At 45.9% G+C, this 17,937-nt stretch overlaps 1 long non-coding RNA gene across 2 annotated transcripts in view; it reads left to right on the top strand.

Moving 5' to 3' along the window:
- The window catches only part of LOC122542871 (uncharacterized), a 63,837-nt gene that overhangs the window by 15,459 nt on the left and 30,441 nt on the right, over positions 1-17,937 (top strand). Inside the window, exon 4 of one of the 2 annotated variants that reach the window (XR_015754770.1) lies at positions 16,825-17,173. The exons of the other annotated variant lie outside the window; for it this stretch is intronic. This is a non-coding gene — a long non-coding RNA (uncharacterized LOC122542871). Of the gene's footprint in view, positions 1-16,824; positions 17,174-17,937 lie in introns of those variants that run through there. 2 annotated transcript variants of the gene reach the window in all.

Below are 17,937 nucleotides of genomic sequence, written 5' to 3'. Positions count from 1 at the left end.
GGGGAGACGGGAAAGATTTAAAAGAGACCTAAGGGACAATGTTTTCACGCAGAGGGTGGTACGTGTATGGAATGAGCTGCCAGAGGATGTGGTGGAGGCTGGTACAATTGCAACATTTAAAAGGCATTTGGATGGGTATATGAATAGGAAGGGTTTGGAGGGATATGGGCCGGGTGCTGGCAAATGGGACTAGATTAATTTAGGATATCTAGTCAGCATGGCTAAATTGGACTGAAGGGTACCACCCTCTGTGTGAAAAATTTGCCCCTTAGGTCTCATTTATACCTTTCCCCTCTCACCCTAAACCTATGCCCTCTAGTTCTGGACTCCCACCACCCCAGGGAAAAGACTTTGCCTATTTAACCTATCCATGCCCCTCCTGATTTTGTAAACCTCTATAAGGTCACCCTTCAGCCTCTGACGCTTGAGGGAAAACAGCCCCAGTCTGTTCAGCCTCTCCCTATATCTCAAACCCTCCAACCCTGGCAACACCCTTGTAAATCTTTTCTGAACCCTTTCAAGTTTCACAACATCTTTCTGACAGGAAGGAGACCAGAATTGCACGCAATATTCCAACAGTGGCCTAACCAATGTCCTGTACAGCCACAACATGACCTCCCAACTCCTATACTCAATACTCTGACCTATAAAGGAAAGCATAGCAATGCGCGCGCACGTACATACACACATAATATTTGAAGTTTTGCTGAAAAAAGACATTTTGGTGAAGTTTTTTTTTAATCTTTCAGTCATCAGACAATTTTGTGAGAATACCAAATCAGTATTTCTTGCAAATTATCCTGATGAATGCAAGATCAAAAACTTTAACAATGTGTGCATTTCTTCAGCTAATGTATGCTTAATGTATAAATATTACACAGTAAATCCTTGCCTGCAACCAGAGAGATACTTCCTTGTTCCTGAAATGTGTTAAAACCTACCAAAGGTCTATTTGACAGAGTCAGAGGTTTATGGGTAAAGAGATAATTTCTCTCTGGATAAGGAGAGATCCCATTACCGCAAGTTTCATTATTGTCACTGAGTGCCCATTGTGGTCAGAAATGCAGCAGTGGTTTTACATTTAATGTTCGATTTGGAGATAAATGAGAGGGAAGCCTAGTTGTTTGTAACGGGGCGTTTAACAGTAGGAGGCACTCTGTACCAGCATCAATCAGACCCAGGAGATCAATAAAAAGCTCCCATCCACTTCCTCTGATGCCCAAAGCAACCATCTTGCAGGCTGTCCACACCGAGATTTCAATTTAAAGGGACTTGTGTTAAAATGAGAGGATAATTCACACGGATGCAGGCTGGGGATTTACCTGTAATCTTCAACAGTCTTTCCATTTGTGAGCCGCTGAGCCAACAGGCAGTATCCTATCAAAGCAACAGAAGAAAGTGTTGCGTTTATATAGTGCCTTTCACACCCTCAGAGTTTACCAAGCACTTTACAGCCAAGTGTGATCACTCATGTAGGAAACTGGGAGCCCATTGATGCACAGCAAGCTCCCATAATCAGCCATGACCAGTGGATAAGTCCATAACTAATGGGCCGGGCAGGAGGTTTAGAGGGGATTTGATGAAAATGTTCACACAGAGGATAGTAGGAATCTGGAATGTACTGCCTGGGAGAGTAATAGAGGCAGAAAACCTCACAATGTTCAAAACATACATGAAAGAGTGATTGAAGTGGATTAACATTCCCGCCATTGCATTTGGGTGACACGGTGGCTCAGTGGTTAGCACTGTTACCTCACAGAGCCAGGGACCCAGGTTCAATTCTCACCTCAGGTGACTGTCTGTGTGGAGCTTGCACATTCTCTCTGTGTCTGCGTGGGTTTCCTCCCACAATCCAAAGACGCTCAGGTTAAGGCGCATTGGCCATGCTAAATTGCCCACATTGTCCAGAGAGCTAAATTGCCCGTAGTGTTAGGTGAAGGGGTAAATGTAGGGGAATGGGTCTGGGCGGGTTGCGCTTCAGCAGGTCGGTGTGGACTTGTTGGGCTGAAGGGCCTGTTTCCACACTGTAAGTAATCTAATCTAATCTAATATGCAGGCTATGTGGATTAGCCATGGAAAATGCAGGGATAGGGTAAGGGAATAGTTGTAGGTGGGATGTTCTTCAGAGGGTTGGTAGAGAATCGATGGGCTGAAAAGTCTGCTTCCACACTGTAGGGATTCAAGGGACTGGAAAGTGAAATTAATGTAGATAGCACAGACCCAATGTGCCAAAGAGCCCAAATGACCCGAGGCACTGTTTGAAACTAAGAAATTGTCTTTTTAGGAGAGCAATGAGGAGAATTTTATTTTTCTCTCAGTGGGTTGGACATAATTGGAACTCAGTGCCTCGGAAGGAGCTGGAGACCGGGTTGGGGGGAGGGGGTCATGGAATATTTTTAAGGTGGTGGTGTTAGACAGGTTCCTGTTAGACAAGAAGAATCAAAAGTCCTTGAGGTTTGCTGGGAATGTGGAATGTGGAACGTAAACAAATTAGCATCGAGTTTATTGAAGGGCGGAGCTGACTTGAGGGGCTGAATGGCCTTTTTCTACCTAATGTCTGTATACTCATACGACTACATTACCAGTTTTAGGCGCCGTCATTATTGAAGGACAAATATTAGGAGAAAGTGAGGACCTCAGACGCTGGAGATCAGAGTCAAAAAGTGTGGTGCTGGAAAAGCGCAGCAGTCAGGCAGCGTCTGAGGAACAGGAGAGTCGATGTTTCGGGCAAAAGCATCAGGATGAAAAGCTTTTGCTTGAAACGTTGACTCTCCTGCTCCTCGGATGCTGCCTGACCACTGTGCTTTTCCAGCACGGTCATCTACCTTTAGCCACGTTGATAAGCTGACATTTCGCTTCAACAGGATCTCATATATTTACAAGAGAAAAAGAAAATATAGAGTCAAATCTAACCCTTAAACTGAAAATAAAATGGTAATGTAGTGTCTTTCATTTCGACAGAAAATTGTTGTCTTCAATCTGAAGATGAGTCACTGGACCTGAAACGTTAACTCTGTTTCTCTCTCCACAGATGCTGCCAGACCTGCTGAGTTTCTCCAGCCTTCTCTGCTTTAGTCCCAACATGTGTTCCCCAGCCCATTCATTGAGCCACTATCTGAAAATGTTCTGATATAGGCGAGAATAACGACAGGTTAGGATGTGATGCCTTTTGCAGTCGAATAGCCCAAGATGCTCACGCAGTGAGAAATGGTTTAGGTTCCAGTGCACAGTCCAACGTGGTCATGAACTAACTCTGATCTCAAGAGTAGCCAAAGTTGCTTTGGGTCCCATGATCCTTCACATTCAGGGCTAACAATGGCTCATTCTGACACTGCCGGGGCAATATTTATTTTTAATTTTGCTCTTCGTGTGAGGTGGCCATGACTGGAGTTTATTGTCCATTGCAAGAGATGGTGGGGGGTGAGCTACCTTCTTGAACTGCTGCAGTCCATGTGCTGTGGGTATGACCCACAATGCCCTGAGGGAGGTAATTCCAGGATTTTGACCCAGGGACACTGAATGAACAGTGATCAATAATGCTGAGTTCCAGCTTGCGTTGATGTTAGATGTTCATTTGTTTCAGACTTTGTAGTGGTTAGGTGCAACTGACTGGCTTGCTCAGTCATTTCAGGGTGGGGGCGCAGATATGATTCAATTACACTCCTGTAGGTCTGGATTCACATGTAGACCGGACCAGGTAAGCATGGCACTTTTCCCTCCCTGAGGAACCCAGTGGGGTGACCCAGGTGGGTTTTATAACAATGGTTGCACCATCACCATCGCTGAGTTTAAATCCCAAGTTTATGAATGGAATTGAAATGATGCCAGCCGTGCATGCTGGGATTTGAACCCAGGATTGCTAGACCGGTCGCAACATCGCCATGTAACTGCACCTCCACCCCACCTCCAGTTTGATTTTGCTCTGTGTTCTTTAACCAACTCTTTGCTCAACCAATCTTTCCAACTGAAAGTATTTAGACCAGAAGACCATTAGACAGAGGAGCAGAAATTAGGGCCATTCAGCCCATCGAGTCTACTCCACCATTCAATCATGGCTGGCAAGTTTCTCAACCCCATTCTCCCGCTTTCTCCCTGTAACCCTTGACCCCCTCTACAATCAAGAACCTATCGATCTCCGTTTTAAATATACTCAATGACTTGGCCTCCACACTATCCTCCAGCTGAAGAAGTTTCGCCTTATCTCCAGTCTTCCCTTTACTCTAAGGCTGTGCCCTTGGGCCCTAGTCTCTCCCACCAATGGAAACATCTTCCCAACATCTACTCTGTCCAGTCCATTAAGTATTCCATATGTTTCAATTGTATCGTCCTTCTACAGAGACAAGCCAACATTGCAATGTAAATCAAAGAAAGACTTTACACCAGTTTCTTAAATATCTCAAAGCATTCCGCAGGCCTCAAACTACTTGTGAAATGCTGCCAATGTTGTAGAGCAGAGAAATATGACAGGCAATTTGCACAGAATAATCTCCGAGGGAACAGTGGTGTGGAACTGCCTTAGCATGGTGAGAGGGCAGCAGGGTGGCTCAGTGGTTAGCTCTTCTGCCTCACAGCACCAGGGACTTGGGTTCGATTCCCAGCCTCAGGCGACTGTCTGTGTGGAGATTGCATGTTCTACCTCTATCTGCGTGGGGTTTCCTCCGGGTGCTCTGGTTTCCTCCCACAGTCCAAAGATGTGCAGGTCAGGGTGGATTGGCCATGCTATAGTGCCCAGGGATGTGTAGGTTAGGGAGGGATAAATCTACAGTAGTGGAGAATGGGTTCGGGTGCGATACTCTTTGAAGGGTCAGTATGGACTTGTTGGGCCGAAGGGCCTGTTCCCATTCTGTAGGGCTTCTATTCTATGATTCTGTATCTGTGATGTTGGCTGTGGGACACCAGGCTGAACTCCTCGTTAATGGTACTTTGGGATCCAGAAAGTCCAATGCAGAGGGGAGTGTCACCTTAGATTCACGTGTTGAAGATTCCGGAGTGGGATTCGTAAAGTGGGAAGTGAAACAAAGATGCTGAGATCCGAAAAGAAAACCAAAATTGCTGGAGAAGCTCAGCAGGTCTGGGCAGCATCGGAGGGAGAGAAAGCCGAGTTCACGTTTCGGGTCTGGTAACTCAGCCGAACTCAATGCGTCACTTTCTCACTGGGAGGCAGGAGCACTACCACCACGTCAAAGTCAACATCCTCCCGACAATTCTGACGGAATAGACGTACCGAAGCTTGTCATGCTGAGGTGGGAGTGAAAGAGCATTTAATGCCGTTTGCTCTCAGCAAGAGACTCACGAGTCCAGCCTGTGTTATGGTTTTGCATTACCAAGAGAACCATTATCAAAGTGTGTTATATCAGGGAATATTATAGGGGCAAGTTATAGGCAATGTTTTATATGGGATTCCTATTAGCTGGAGAATCATAAACAGAGGGGCCTTGGGTATTTTCAACAGGCAATGATGGTTCAGGAGATTTACCACCTGATGGAGATTGGGAGTTGGGGTTGTAAATTATCTTCGAGTGGAATTACAGCCTGCTCACTTTTGTACTGCAGGTTAATTGTCGGCACTAAAATACATTAGTTTCAATTAAAGTCAATATTTAAGGGTCAGGACAGACTGTAAACTGCCCTGTTAAATATCATTCATCACAACTTTGTGTGCTATCCTTTGGGTGATATTTGAGCTGGGGAGTTTAATGCATCGGAGAAAGTCTTGCCTCTCAAACTGTTCGTTCAGGCCCAGCTTTGGAAATGGAGCTGCTTTCCGTTATATATGCCAGGAGGTTGCGAGAGCATGCTTCAGACAATGGGTTCATTTCAAACCCTTCTCCTGGCTCATTGCACCTCATCTGGGAAATTCCCTCATCAATCCTACCCAACATGGAAAGTCATCGAAAGGGTTCACTTGTCCAAACGTTTGCGATCAGGTGAGTTTGAAAAGACTGTGGATTGTAGTAAAGGGATATTCTGGGAAATAACAAGCTACAATAAAGTATAGAGTCATCAACATGGAAACAGACCCATCGGTCCATGCCAATCAGATATCCTAACTTAATCTCGTCCCCTTTGCCAGCATTTGGCCCATATCCCTCTAAACCCTTCGTATTCATATACCCATCCAGGTGCCTTTTAAATTGTACCAGCCTCCACCACATCCTCTGGCAGCTCATTCCATACACGTACCACCCTCTGCGTGAAAAAGGTCCCTTTGAAATCTTTCCCTTCTCACCTTAATCCTATGCCTGCTAGTTTTGGACTCCCCTGCTCTGAGCAGAAGACCTTGTCTATTTACCCTATCCATGCCCCTCTTGGTTTTATAAACCTCGATAAGGTCACCCCTCAGCCTCCGATGCTCCAGGGAAAACAGCCCCAGCCTATTCAGCCTCTCCCTATAGCTCAAACCCTCCAACCCTGGCAACATCTTTGTAAATCTTTTCTGAAACTTGTCAATTTAACAATATCTTGTTGTGGTTCTGTTCGCCGAGCTGGAAGTTTTTGTTGCAAACGTTTCGTCCCCTGGCTAGGCGACATCATCAGTGCTTGGGAGCCTCCTGCGAAGCGCTTCTTTGATGTTTCCTCCGGTGTTTATAGTGGTCTGTCCCTGCTGCTTCCGGTTGTCAGTTTCAGCTGTCCGCTGTAGTGGTTGGTATATTGGGTCCAGGTCGATGTGTTTGTTGATGGAGTTTGTGGATGAATGCCATGCCTCTAGGAATTCCCTGGCTGTTCTCTGTCTGGTTTGCCCTATGATAGGAGTGTTGTCCCAGTCGAATTCATGTTGCTTGTTGTCTGTGTGTGTGGCTACTAAGGATAGCTGGTCGTGTCGTTTCATGGCTAGTTGATGTTCATGTATGCGGATTGTTAGCTGTCTTCCTGTTTGTCCTATATAGTGTTTTGTGCAGTCCTTGCATGGTATTTTGTACACTACATTAGTTTTGCTCATGCTGGGTATCGGGTCCTTCGTTCTGGTGAGTTGTTGTCTGAGCGTGGCTGTTGGTTTGTGTGCCGTTATGAGTCCTAGAGGTCGCAGTAGTCTGGCTGTCAGTTCCGAGATGCTCCTGATGTATGGTAGTGTGGCTAGTCCTTTTGGTTGTGGTATGTCCTCGTTCCGTGGTCTTTCTCTTAGGCATCTGTTGATGAAGTTGGGCGGGTATCCGTTTTTGACGAATACCTTGTCTGGGTGTTCCTCTTCTTCTTTTTGCAGTTCTGGTGTACTGCAATGTGTTGTGGCCCTTTTGAATAGTGTCCTGATGCAGCTTCGTTTGTGTGTGTTGGGGTGGTTACTTTCATAGTTTAGGACTTGGTCTGTGTGTGTGGTTTTCCTGTATACCCTTGTAGTGAATTCTCCGTTCGGTGTTCTCTGTACCATCACGTCGAGGAATGGGAGTTGGCTATCCTTTTCTTCTTCTCTCGTGAATCGGATTCCTGTGAGTGTGGCGTTGATGATCCGGAGTGATTTTTCTATTTCCGTGTTTTTAATGATTACAAACGTGTCATCGACATATCTGACCCAGAGTTTGGGTTGAATTTGTGGTAGGACTGTTTGTTCTAACCTTTGCATAACTGCCTCTGCTATGAGTCCCGAGATTGGTGATCCCATGGGTGTTCCGTTGATTTGTTCGTATATCTGGTTGTTGAATGTGAAGTGTGTTGTGAGGCACAAGTCCAGTAGTTTAAGTATGCCGTCTTTGTTGATAGGTTCAGCGTCCTGTTTTCTGTTCTGTATGTCCAGTAGGTTGGCTATTGTTTCTCTGGCTAGGGTTTTGTCAATCGAAGTGAACAGTGCCGTCACGTCGAATGATATCATGGTTTCTTCTTTGTCTATGTGTATATTTCTGATGATGTCCAAGAATTCCTGTGTTGATTGTATAGAGTGTTTGGATCCGCTGACCAGGTGTTTCAGTTTCTGTTGTAGTTCTTTGGCCAGTTTGTGTGATGGTGTCCCTGGTAGTGATACTATGGGTCTGAGTGGGATGTCTGGTTTGTGTACTTTAGGTAACCCATAGAATCTGGGGGTGTTGTTGCTTTCCGGTTTCATTCGTTGTAGGTCAGCTCTGGTTATCTGTCCGTTTTTTTGTAGATTCCTCAGTGTGTTATTTATCCTATTGGTGAGCTGTGGGGTGGGGTCAAATTCCTTCATTTGGTAGGTGTTGATATCTACAAGTAGTTGTTGTGCTTTTTGGATGTAATCAGATTTATCTAGGATGACCGTCATTCTGCCTTTATCTGCTGGTAGTATGATTATGTTCTTATCGTTTCTTAGTGCTTTTAGTGCTTCCCTCTCCTTGGTGTTGAGGTTATGTGTTTGTCTTTTCCTTATTATCATAGGTACGACCGTTTGTCTCACTGTTTGTTGTGTCTCTTCTGTCAGTCCATTGTTCCTTAGTAGCCACACACGCAGACAACAAGCAACATGAATTCGACTGGGACAACACTACTATCATAGGGCAAGCCAGACAGAGAACAGCCAGGGAATTCCTAGAGGCATGGCATTCATCCACAAACTCCATCAACAAACACATCGACCTGGACCCAATATACCAACCACTACAGCGGACAGCTGAAACTGACAACCGGAAACGGCAGGGACAGACCACTATAAACACCGGAGGAAACATCAAAGAAGCGCTTCGCAGGAGGCTCCCAAGCACTGATGATGTCGCCTAGCCAGGGGACGAAACGTTTGCAACAAAAACTTCCAGCTCGGCGAACAGAACCACAACAACGAGCACCCGAGCTACAAATCTTCGCACAAACTTAACAATATCTTTCCTATAGCAGGGAGACCAGAATTGCTCACAATATTCCAAAAGTGTTCTAATCAATGTCCTGTACAGCCACAACATGACCTATTAACCCCTATACTCAATGCACTGACCAATAAAGGCAAACACCTTCTTCATCACTCTATCTACCTGCAACTCCCCTTTTAAGGAACTATGAACCTGCACTCCAAGGTCTCTTTGTTCCGGAACAGTCCCCAGGGCCTTACCATTAAGTGTACAAGTCCTGCCCTGATTTGCCTTTGCAAAATATAGCACCTCACATTTATCTAAATTAAAAGAGGTGTGAGCAAAACACTGAACTATCAACTCAGAGATGAGGTGAGATGGGCTGAATGGCTTTCTCCATTTTGGCAAGTTCCTTCAACACTGTGTGGTTCGGAAGAGATTTTTCCCCGAAATATTCCTTTGAACCGAACGGCTTTCCCAGCTTTTGGACTTTTTTGTAAAGTCACTTTGCAAAAGGAGAAAGGGAACTGCGCTGTGTTTGTAGGGAGCATAAACAACTCAACTATGTCTGTGTCTTATGATCTTATAGTTGAGTTGTTTATGCTCCCTACAAACACAGCGCAGTTCCCTTTCTCCTTTTGCAAAGTGACTTTACAAAAAAGTCCAAAAGCTGGGAAAGCCGTTCGGTTCAAAGGAATATTTCGGGGAAAAATCTCTTCCGAACCACACAGTGTTGAAGGAACTTGCCAAAGTGTAAAGGTGACCTGAGGGACAGACAAAAAACAAATTTCATGGCAAGTTGCTTGAAACTGGGATGTAGAGCCTGAGGGGGTGGTGGGCGAGGTTGAATTGTAGTTTTCAAAAGGGAATATGGTGCAGACTTGAAAAGGAATTTTACAATCCACTCGCAACCTTAGTGGGACCTGAATTGTCAACATCATTCCTCTGTTCACCAGAACAGGCCGTGTTATGATGGAACCATGTGGTGCTGAATTGATCTTTTCCCCATAACATTATTTCCCACCGACTGTACCCATAATCCCTCAGAGTTCCGCTCACTTCCATGCTACTGGTTTCCCAACTGATGTTAATCCAATGTTAATGAGGAAGGAGGCAAAGACCTGTATAGGATCGGGAAGTTGCACCTCATTTATTTATCCTTTTCAGAAAGCAGCCTCAAATCATTTAAGACAATGTCTCATTATACATCACTTGCAAACTTAAACCTTTCTCATTGGAGAAAGGGGAGCTGAACCCCCTCTGGAGATCGAGGGCTAATTTGCATTATGATCAGATCAGTTATCCAATTGGATCTCAATTCAGGGGATGTTGGGAAAAGGGACACACTGTCATAGCTTGCAATCATCAGGATCGAATTGCAAGAATGCCAAATTTCAAAGGAGAAACAATGTACACTGCCTGAGAAAAAGGGTCTGATTGGTCGGCAAGTTGGCTCTGGTTCGCTTATGATACATTGCTATGGAGAATGCACCAGGATTGCTCCCCAGTCTTTTGCTGAATTCAAAAATGGCACAGTGCCTGGACACGTTCCTTTTGCCTACAGAGGACAGGTCTCAGCGATTCAGGAATTAAAACTGCGGGAATTGCCTGACAAGTTAGTTTCTTGGTGCTGTGAGATTCCATTTGCTCTTGGCTGAATCCTGAAATAATCCAGTCGCACATTTTCTGGAATCATTAGTCAAGCCTGTTTTGTGACTGGAATCAAAGAAGATGGCAATGGAAAATTCTTCCCCCTCAGTTCTGTTCCTTTCACATCTTTTGAACAGATTGCTTGGCATCACCATCATCGGGGGTCCCTCACAGTCGAGGATGACTCTCTCCCACTCTCAGGGTGAGTCTGCAGGTGGCTGTACAGACCGATGGGCCTACCGCAGGCTCTGTTACACTGGGGGCAGGAGGTGGTCATGGGAAGGGGGTGGGTGGGGCGTTGGTGAGGCAGCGTGTTCCTTTCGCCCGGCTTCCGCTTCTTCCCGACGGCGAGTCTCCAGGTGCTCCACGCCTTCCCGGATGCCCCTCCTCCACTGTGGACGGTCTCGGCCCAGTGATTCCCAGGTGTCTGTGGGAAGGCCGCACTCGGCCCAGTGAGGCCTTGAGGGTATCCCTGAGGCGCTCCCTCTGTCCCACCTGGGGCTGGCCTGTCGTTTGGGAGCTGGGAGTAGAGCACCTGCTGGGGGAGTCCCGTGTCGGTCATGGGGACGGCGTGCCCAGCCCATCGCAGCCGATTGGGGAGGGGGAGGGGGTCAGTGTCTCAATGCCAGGGATGTTGGCCTGGTCATGGAGGATGGTGCTGGTGTGTCTGTCTTCCCAGCGAATTTGCACAGGTAGTGTTAGTTAAGCAACTCTTGGATAGACACATGGAAGTCAGCCCAATGCAGGGTATGCAGGTTAGTTTGATCTTAGTGCAGCCTAAAAGGCCAGCACAGCATCGAGGGCTGAAGGGCCTGTACTGTGCTGTAATGTTCTATGTTCTATGCTCCAGCATCTTAAAAGTATCCACTGTAGGCTCCGTCAATCACCTTCATCGACTGTCCACATGAAAACTAAACATTTAAAACCTTGACAGCCAGAGACATGAACAACTATAAACCCACATGTGCCAGGACTCTGCTACAGGGGGACAAAGAGCATCCACATCATGAGCCTGGTCTAATGTCTGTGAGAAGACTGCAGATGAAAAACACAGAACAAAAGCTCTGAGGAGCCCCGGAGAGAAGCACCTTTTACCGAAAGCCTTGCTCTCCTGGGCCGAGGTCGAATCTTCGCTCGTTGTCACAGATTGTCTGGGATTGTCCGACTTTAACCTGGCACGCGTTCTGCTCTGTTTGAAACGCACCGGGTCAGAAACCGTTTCTAACACCGTCCCCAAACGCACTGCCCTCGGGACGGGGACCCGCCGCACCCGGCTTCCGCGAATCATTTGCAGGCCTTGGAGGAGGCGGTTTTTTTTGGACTTTAGCCCAATTTAAAAACTGGCAATAGCCATGTGTAAGCAGTGAGGGATTCTGGGAAACTGCTCCATTTCGGACATCTGAAAGTCAAGTGGGGTCATTACAAAATCCCTTTGCGGTTAAACGCACTCTCAGCTGGTTTAGTGGGGCATTTCCAAGGTTCCTGCTTTCCAGTGTAGAAAGGAATGCATCTTTAACTTGAAGAGAATTGCCCTCTTTCATGGCAGATTTTGCAAATAAGTTGCAGCTCAGAGAGGGAGAAGTAAACACATTTTTCAAGACCGAATGCAGTTTGCACCCAGATTACTAATAGTACCCAAAATCGGAAAATCCACCCTCGGTGCTGGGTGCAAGATAGATATTTGCACTCGGCCAGGTGTGAGTGTTCAGGCGCAACAGAGAAAGCAATATACAGGACAGCCTTCTAATGTAGGTGGGTAGTTGAGAGAGGCTGAGGATTTTATAATGAATAAACCAACCGATTCGAAGCAAGTGCTTCACATTGGAAGTGTTTAACAGAAGGCTTCATAAGGCTCTGGTCAGACCACATTTAGAGTACTGTGAGCAATTTTGGGTCTTATACCTCAGGAAGGTTATATTAGCCCTGGAACGGGTCCAGGGAAGGTTCACGAGAATGATCGCAGGAACGCAAGGCTTAACATATGAGGAACGTTTGAGGACTCTGGGACTATACTCAATGGAGGTTAGAAGGATGAAGGGGGGTTCTGATTGAAACTTACAGAATACTGAGCGGCCCGGACAGAGTGAACGTTGGAATTCATTGCCACAGAAGGCTGTGGAGGCCAGATCATTGAGTACATTTAAAACAGAGATGGATAGGTTTTTTATTGCCAAGGGGATCAAGGGTTACAGGGAGATAGCGGGGTTGAAAGACTTGTCAGTCATGATTCACTTGTCAGACTCGATGGGACGAACGGCCTAATTTCTGCTCCTATGGTCTTTTTAGATTTTATTGCTTACAGTGTGGAAACAGGCCCTTCAGCCCAACAAGTCCACACCGACCCTCTGAAGAGCAACCCACCCAGACCCATTCCCCTACACCTAACAGTTTAGCATGGCCAAATCACCTAACCTGCACATTTTTGGACTGTGGGAGGAAACCGGAGCAAACCCACGCAGACACGGAGGGGGGGATGTGCAAACTCCACACAGACAGTTGCCCGAGGTGGGAATTGAACCTGGGTCTCTGGCGCTGTGAGGCAGCAGTGCTAACCACCGTGCCATCTTGTGGAAGGATTGAATGCATTTCCCAGCATTCCGAAAGCATTTTTCCAGGTATGCTTTCTGTGGCAATGTGGGCAAGTTGGGAGCAAGTTTGAGCACAGGACGATCCCATAATCAGTGCCCTGCTCATTGTGTGAGTCAGCTGCGTTAATGCTGCTGATTGAGGGGTAAATATCGGGTTTAGGTTTAGCTTTATTGTCAGGTGTACTCAAGTACAAGAGTATCATGAAAAGCCTACAATGTCGCCACGCACATCTGAGGTACAAAACCTTAATTCCAGAAATAGGAAAATAACGAATTAAGTTAAAGAAGTTCAGCACTACAGTTTTCCTCGCACAAAAATGGAGAAATTGGCCAGGCTTTTGTATTGCAGAGGCGAGCTCCTTACCTCTGAGCTCAGAGGCCTGGGTTCAAGTCCAGCCTTGCTCCCCTGGGGTGGAATAAGATCTCGATTAGAAAATCCCACCCCTGTTCTCCTTGGCAATAACATCAGGGTGTCTGTGACTACGGCCCGAGCAGGCCCTGATTTCACGTCTTAGCTTAAAGCCGGGACAGAACTCCCTCAGAATGCCCCTTCGGCAATACCCAGGTTCCGGATTTGAACCCACAGCGTCACAGGACAGTGCTAATGGTGTAACAAGCTAGGACATGACAAACACCAGGACTCAAGAGCGAACGTGTGAAATTGTCGCATCGTACAGCATGAAAACAGACCCTTCGATCCAACCAATCCATGCCAAACATAATCCCAAAGCAAACCAGTCACACCTGCCTCCAGATCCCTCCAAACCTTTCCCTATTCATGTCCTTATCCAAACATCTTTTAAACGTTGTGACTGTACACGTATCCTCCACTTCCTCAGGGAGTTCATTCCACACACGAACCACCCCCTGTGGAAACATTTTGCCCCTCCTGTCTTTTTTAAATTTCCCTCCTCTCATCATAAAAATGTGCCCCCTTTAGTTTTGAAATCCCCCTATCCCATGGAAAAGACAACTGCTGTTAATTCTGTCTATACCCCTCATTATTTCATAAACTTCTGTCAGGTCACCTCTCAACCTCCAACGCTCCTGTGAAAGAAGTCCCAACCTATCCAGCTCTTCTGTATAACTTAGACCTTTGATACCTGGCAACATCCTGGTAAATCTCTCCTAAACCCTCTCCAATTTAATTGTTAAATGGTTGGCGACCATCTCTTGGCCAAGTGTTACCTGTGCGACCTTTTGTTCAGTGACAGAGGACATAAACTCGAAGCTTCTCCAGACCGACGTATTGTTCACCCGAGCGGATTTTGTGTAATATTTGTCTGAGATCATTGCTTCTCGAGGAATCTGTGCCTTTGCTTTTGAGTTTGCCTGATCTCCCAGCATTCCAAGCCCACAATAGCGGCCCCCTTGCTGAGAGTTGACCCACGATTGGTCTGTGGAGATTGTAATGGGGCCCATTCACTCATCTCCACAGGAAACCAAAGGCATTGTACAAGGGAAACAGTAGAATTAGAAAGGATTCATATAAATATTGAGAGTGGTGAAGAATTAACCTCAAAAACACACCAAGGTAGTCGGCACAGTGGGACTACAGGGGCTTGGGTTCACATGACAGGACTGCCTTTAGCTCTCTCGTTTATAACAATGGACAATGATCTAAATGGAGCTGAGTCTGAATGAAAGGCCCCCAAATGGCAGGAGCTAAAATGGGACAGAAATGGGACATAGTTTCTCTGTGAAAGGATGCAGCCTCTAATTGATAATGGCTATTGTTCCCCCCCCCCCTCCCCATATTGAGTGTGTTCACTGAAGGATATTTAATACTGTTGCCTCGAGGGTTTTGGGGGGAGACATTTACAGAATGATGCAGCTGAGGAGCAAAGGGGCCCAGACTTTTACAACAGAGCCTCTCTATCACACACATCAGGTAATGGGTGACAGTAGGTCGAACATGGGGCCATTAATCCCAGCATGGAACAACAAGTTTGCTAAAAAATCTCAAAGCTCAGTCACCTCACCGTAAAGCTAACGATTAATCACTTGGAGCAAGAGCTCAACGCTGAATGACGTAATACCTTGAAGGCAGGCAAAATGGAAGATTTTATAAATGCACTAGTTGTCTCGTCTGTGTTCAATGATGTTGCAAAGACGTCCTTAATGTTGCTAAAATTCCTTCAGTGGGAGGTGTGGTGTCAAGCAAATTTAGTATTTATTGCTCGACATGAGAGACAGAGGTGCTATCCAACTGCAATAACAGAGTTGCATTTAAATAGTACCTTTAATGTCCACTGCATGTCACCAAGTGTTTTACAGTTGCTCACCGTTCTGAAGGGTATACAGTCACTGCTGCAGTATGGGAACTGTGGCCACCAACTGATGTCCGACAGGCTTCCCAAGACAGCACAATATGTTGGTGATTCAGGGTTAAGTATAGGTCAGGTCACAAGGTACAATCCTCCTGCGATGTAAATCTTTTCTGAAGACTTTCAAGTTTCACTGCCACCTTCCTATAGCAGGGAAACCAGAATTGAATGCGGTATTCCAAATGTGGTCTCACCAATGTCCTGTACAGCCACAAGACAGCATCCCAATCCCTCTCCCATTGCCCCCGACCTCCCTCCTCATCCCATCCCCGATCCCCCTCTATTCCAATTCCATTCCCACCTCCATTACCCTCTCATTCCCCCCTCTATCCCAATCTCATTCCCAATTCCATACAGCACCCATACCCATCTCTATCCCTCTCCCATTCCCACATCTCTCCCACTCCAAATCCCCCCCCCTCTATCCCACTCCCAATCCCAATCCCCCCACTTTTGGCATATGGCATTCAATTCTGGTCTCTCTGCTATAGGAAAGATGTTTTTATACCTGAAAGGGTCAGAAAGGTTTTTCAAGGATATTGCCAGGGTTGGGGGGTTTGAGCTGTAGGGAGAGGCTGAATAGGCTGGGGTTGTTTTCCCTGGAGCGTTGGAGGCTGAGGGGTGACCTTACAGAGGTTTATAAAGTCGTGAAGGGGCATGGATAGGATAAATAGACAAAGTCTTTTTCTCAGAATAGGGGAGCCCAAAACTAGAGGGTATAGGTTTAAGATGAGAAAGGAAAGATTTAAAAGGGACCTAAGGGGCATCTTTTTTATGCAGAGGGTGGTGTGTATAGGGAATGAGCTGCCAGAGGAAGTGGTGGAGCATTTAAAAAGCATGTAGATGGGTACATTAACAGGAAGGGTTTGGAGGGATATGGGCAAGTGCTGGCAAATGAGACTAGGTTAATTTAGGATATCTGGTCAGCATGGGCGTGTTGGACCAACGGGGCTATTTCTGTGCTACAGCTCTATGTCTCTATGCTCTCTATCCTTGTGCTGCAAAAGCCCCTGATAATTATGCATTTTTTCAAATCTAACCCATCGGAATGGTCAGCGATACTTTACGAAATGTATGAAGGGGAGAGAAAGAGGAAGGAATTCCAGAGCCTTTTCCAAAAAAAAATTATTTGTGGGATGTGAGTGTGTTTATAACATCAATTATTGCCCATCTCAACTTGCTCAGAGAGTAGTTAAGAATCAACCATGTTGCTGTGAGTCAGGAGTCACATGTAGGTCAGACCGGGTAGAGATGGCAGATTTCCTTCTCTGAAGGGCATTAGGCAACAAGATGGGTTTAAGGTCCTGGCATCATGCACCATGACAACCAAGGGCTCAGTAATAAAAATAAAGACACAAAAAAAATCATTTCTCTAACGTGGCGCAGCGTCAAATTGCGTTTGCTCATGTTTCTGTGTAGCAACCTGGGACATTACACCTTCAAGGAGTTATACAAACACAAGCTGCTGAAATATGGCGCAGGTTACTGAACATTTGTGAACAAAAAAATATATGATTTAATGTTTCACAGGTAACTACTGCCAGAACAGCACTGGAGGAGGATTGAACCACAGCTCAATAACAGGAAGGACTATGAGCCTCAGACAAAGTCCCGAAGCAATTATTCATCTCTTATTAAAACTCAAAACCTTCCAGCATTTAAGAATACCATCAGGAGTGGGTGATGTAAAGACTCAGTTTGATTACAATAAAAATTTTGACACTGGCTATCCAGTTGGATGATTGTTGAGAGGAATTGGGTGACTGAAGGTCTAACTCACGAGTTGTAGATTCATAGAACCATACAGAAAATAAGGTTATGTGGCCCACTTCCTCATGCTAACTCTTTGAAAGAACTATCCAATTAGGCCCATCCCCAATATTCCAATTAGGCCCATCTCCAATATTCCAATTAGGCCCATCTCCTTATTGCTCCACAGTCTAACACCTTTTGCTACACAAATGAAATGTCTTTGTCCAGGTCATTAGGAAGGCAGAGATTTGTCTAATGGAACCCATTGACCTCGAGGTAGTAGATGCAGAAAAGGTGGTCTTGTGGTGTGATGGGTAGTCACCCTACCTCAAAGCACTAATGTACACCGAACCCTCTAAACCCTGATATACATCACACGCTGTAAACATGATATACACCACACCCTCTAAACACTGATATACATCACACGCTGTAAACATGATATACACCACACCCTCTAAACACTGATATACATCACATGCTGTAAACACTGATATACACCGCACCCCCTCAAAGCACTGATGTACACCGAACCCTCTAAACACCGATATACAATACACCCTCGAAACATGAGTATACACCGCAGCCTCTAAACACCAATGTACACCGCACCCCCTTGAAACACCGATATACATTGCACCCCCCCAAAGCACCGATATACACCACACCCTCTAAACACTAATATACACCGCATCCTCTAAACACCGATAAACACCGCATCCTTTAAACCTTGATATACACCACACCCTCTAAACACCGATATACACCACACCCTCTAAACACCGATATACACCACACCCTCTAAACACCGATATACACCACACCCTCTAAACACCGATATACACCACACCCTCTAAACACCGATATACACCACACTCTCTAAACACCGAT

The sequence above is a fragment of the Chiloscyllium plagiosum genome, unplaced genomic scaffold (genome assembly GCF_037043375.1).
Source record: "Chiloscyllium plagiosum isolate Xiang-an unplaced genomic scaffold, Cpla_swu_hap1 HiC_scaffold_47, whole genome shotgun sequence".
NCBI lineage: Eukaryota > Metazoa > Chordata > Chondrichthyes > Orectolobiformes > Hemiscylliidae > Chiloscyllium > Chiloscyllium plagiosum.
Note: the sequence above shows the minus strand (reverse complement) of the source record. Positions and strands in the feature narration are given on the sequence as shown.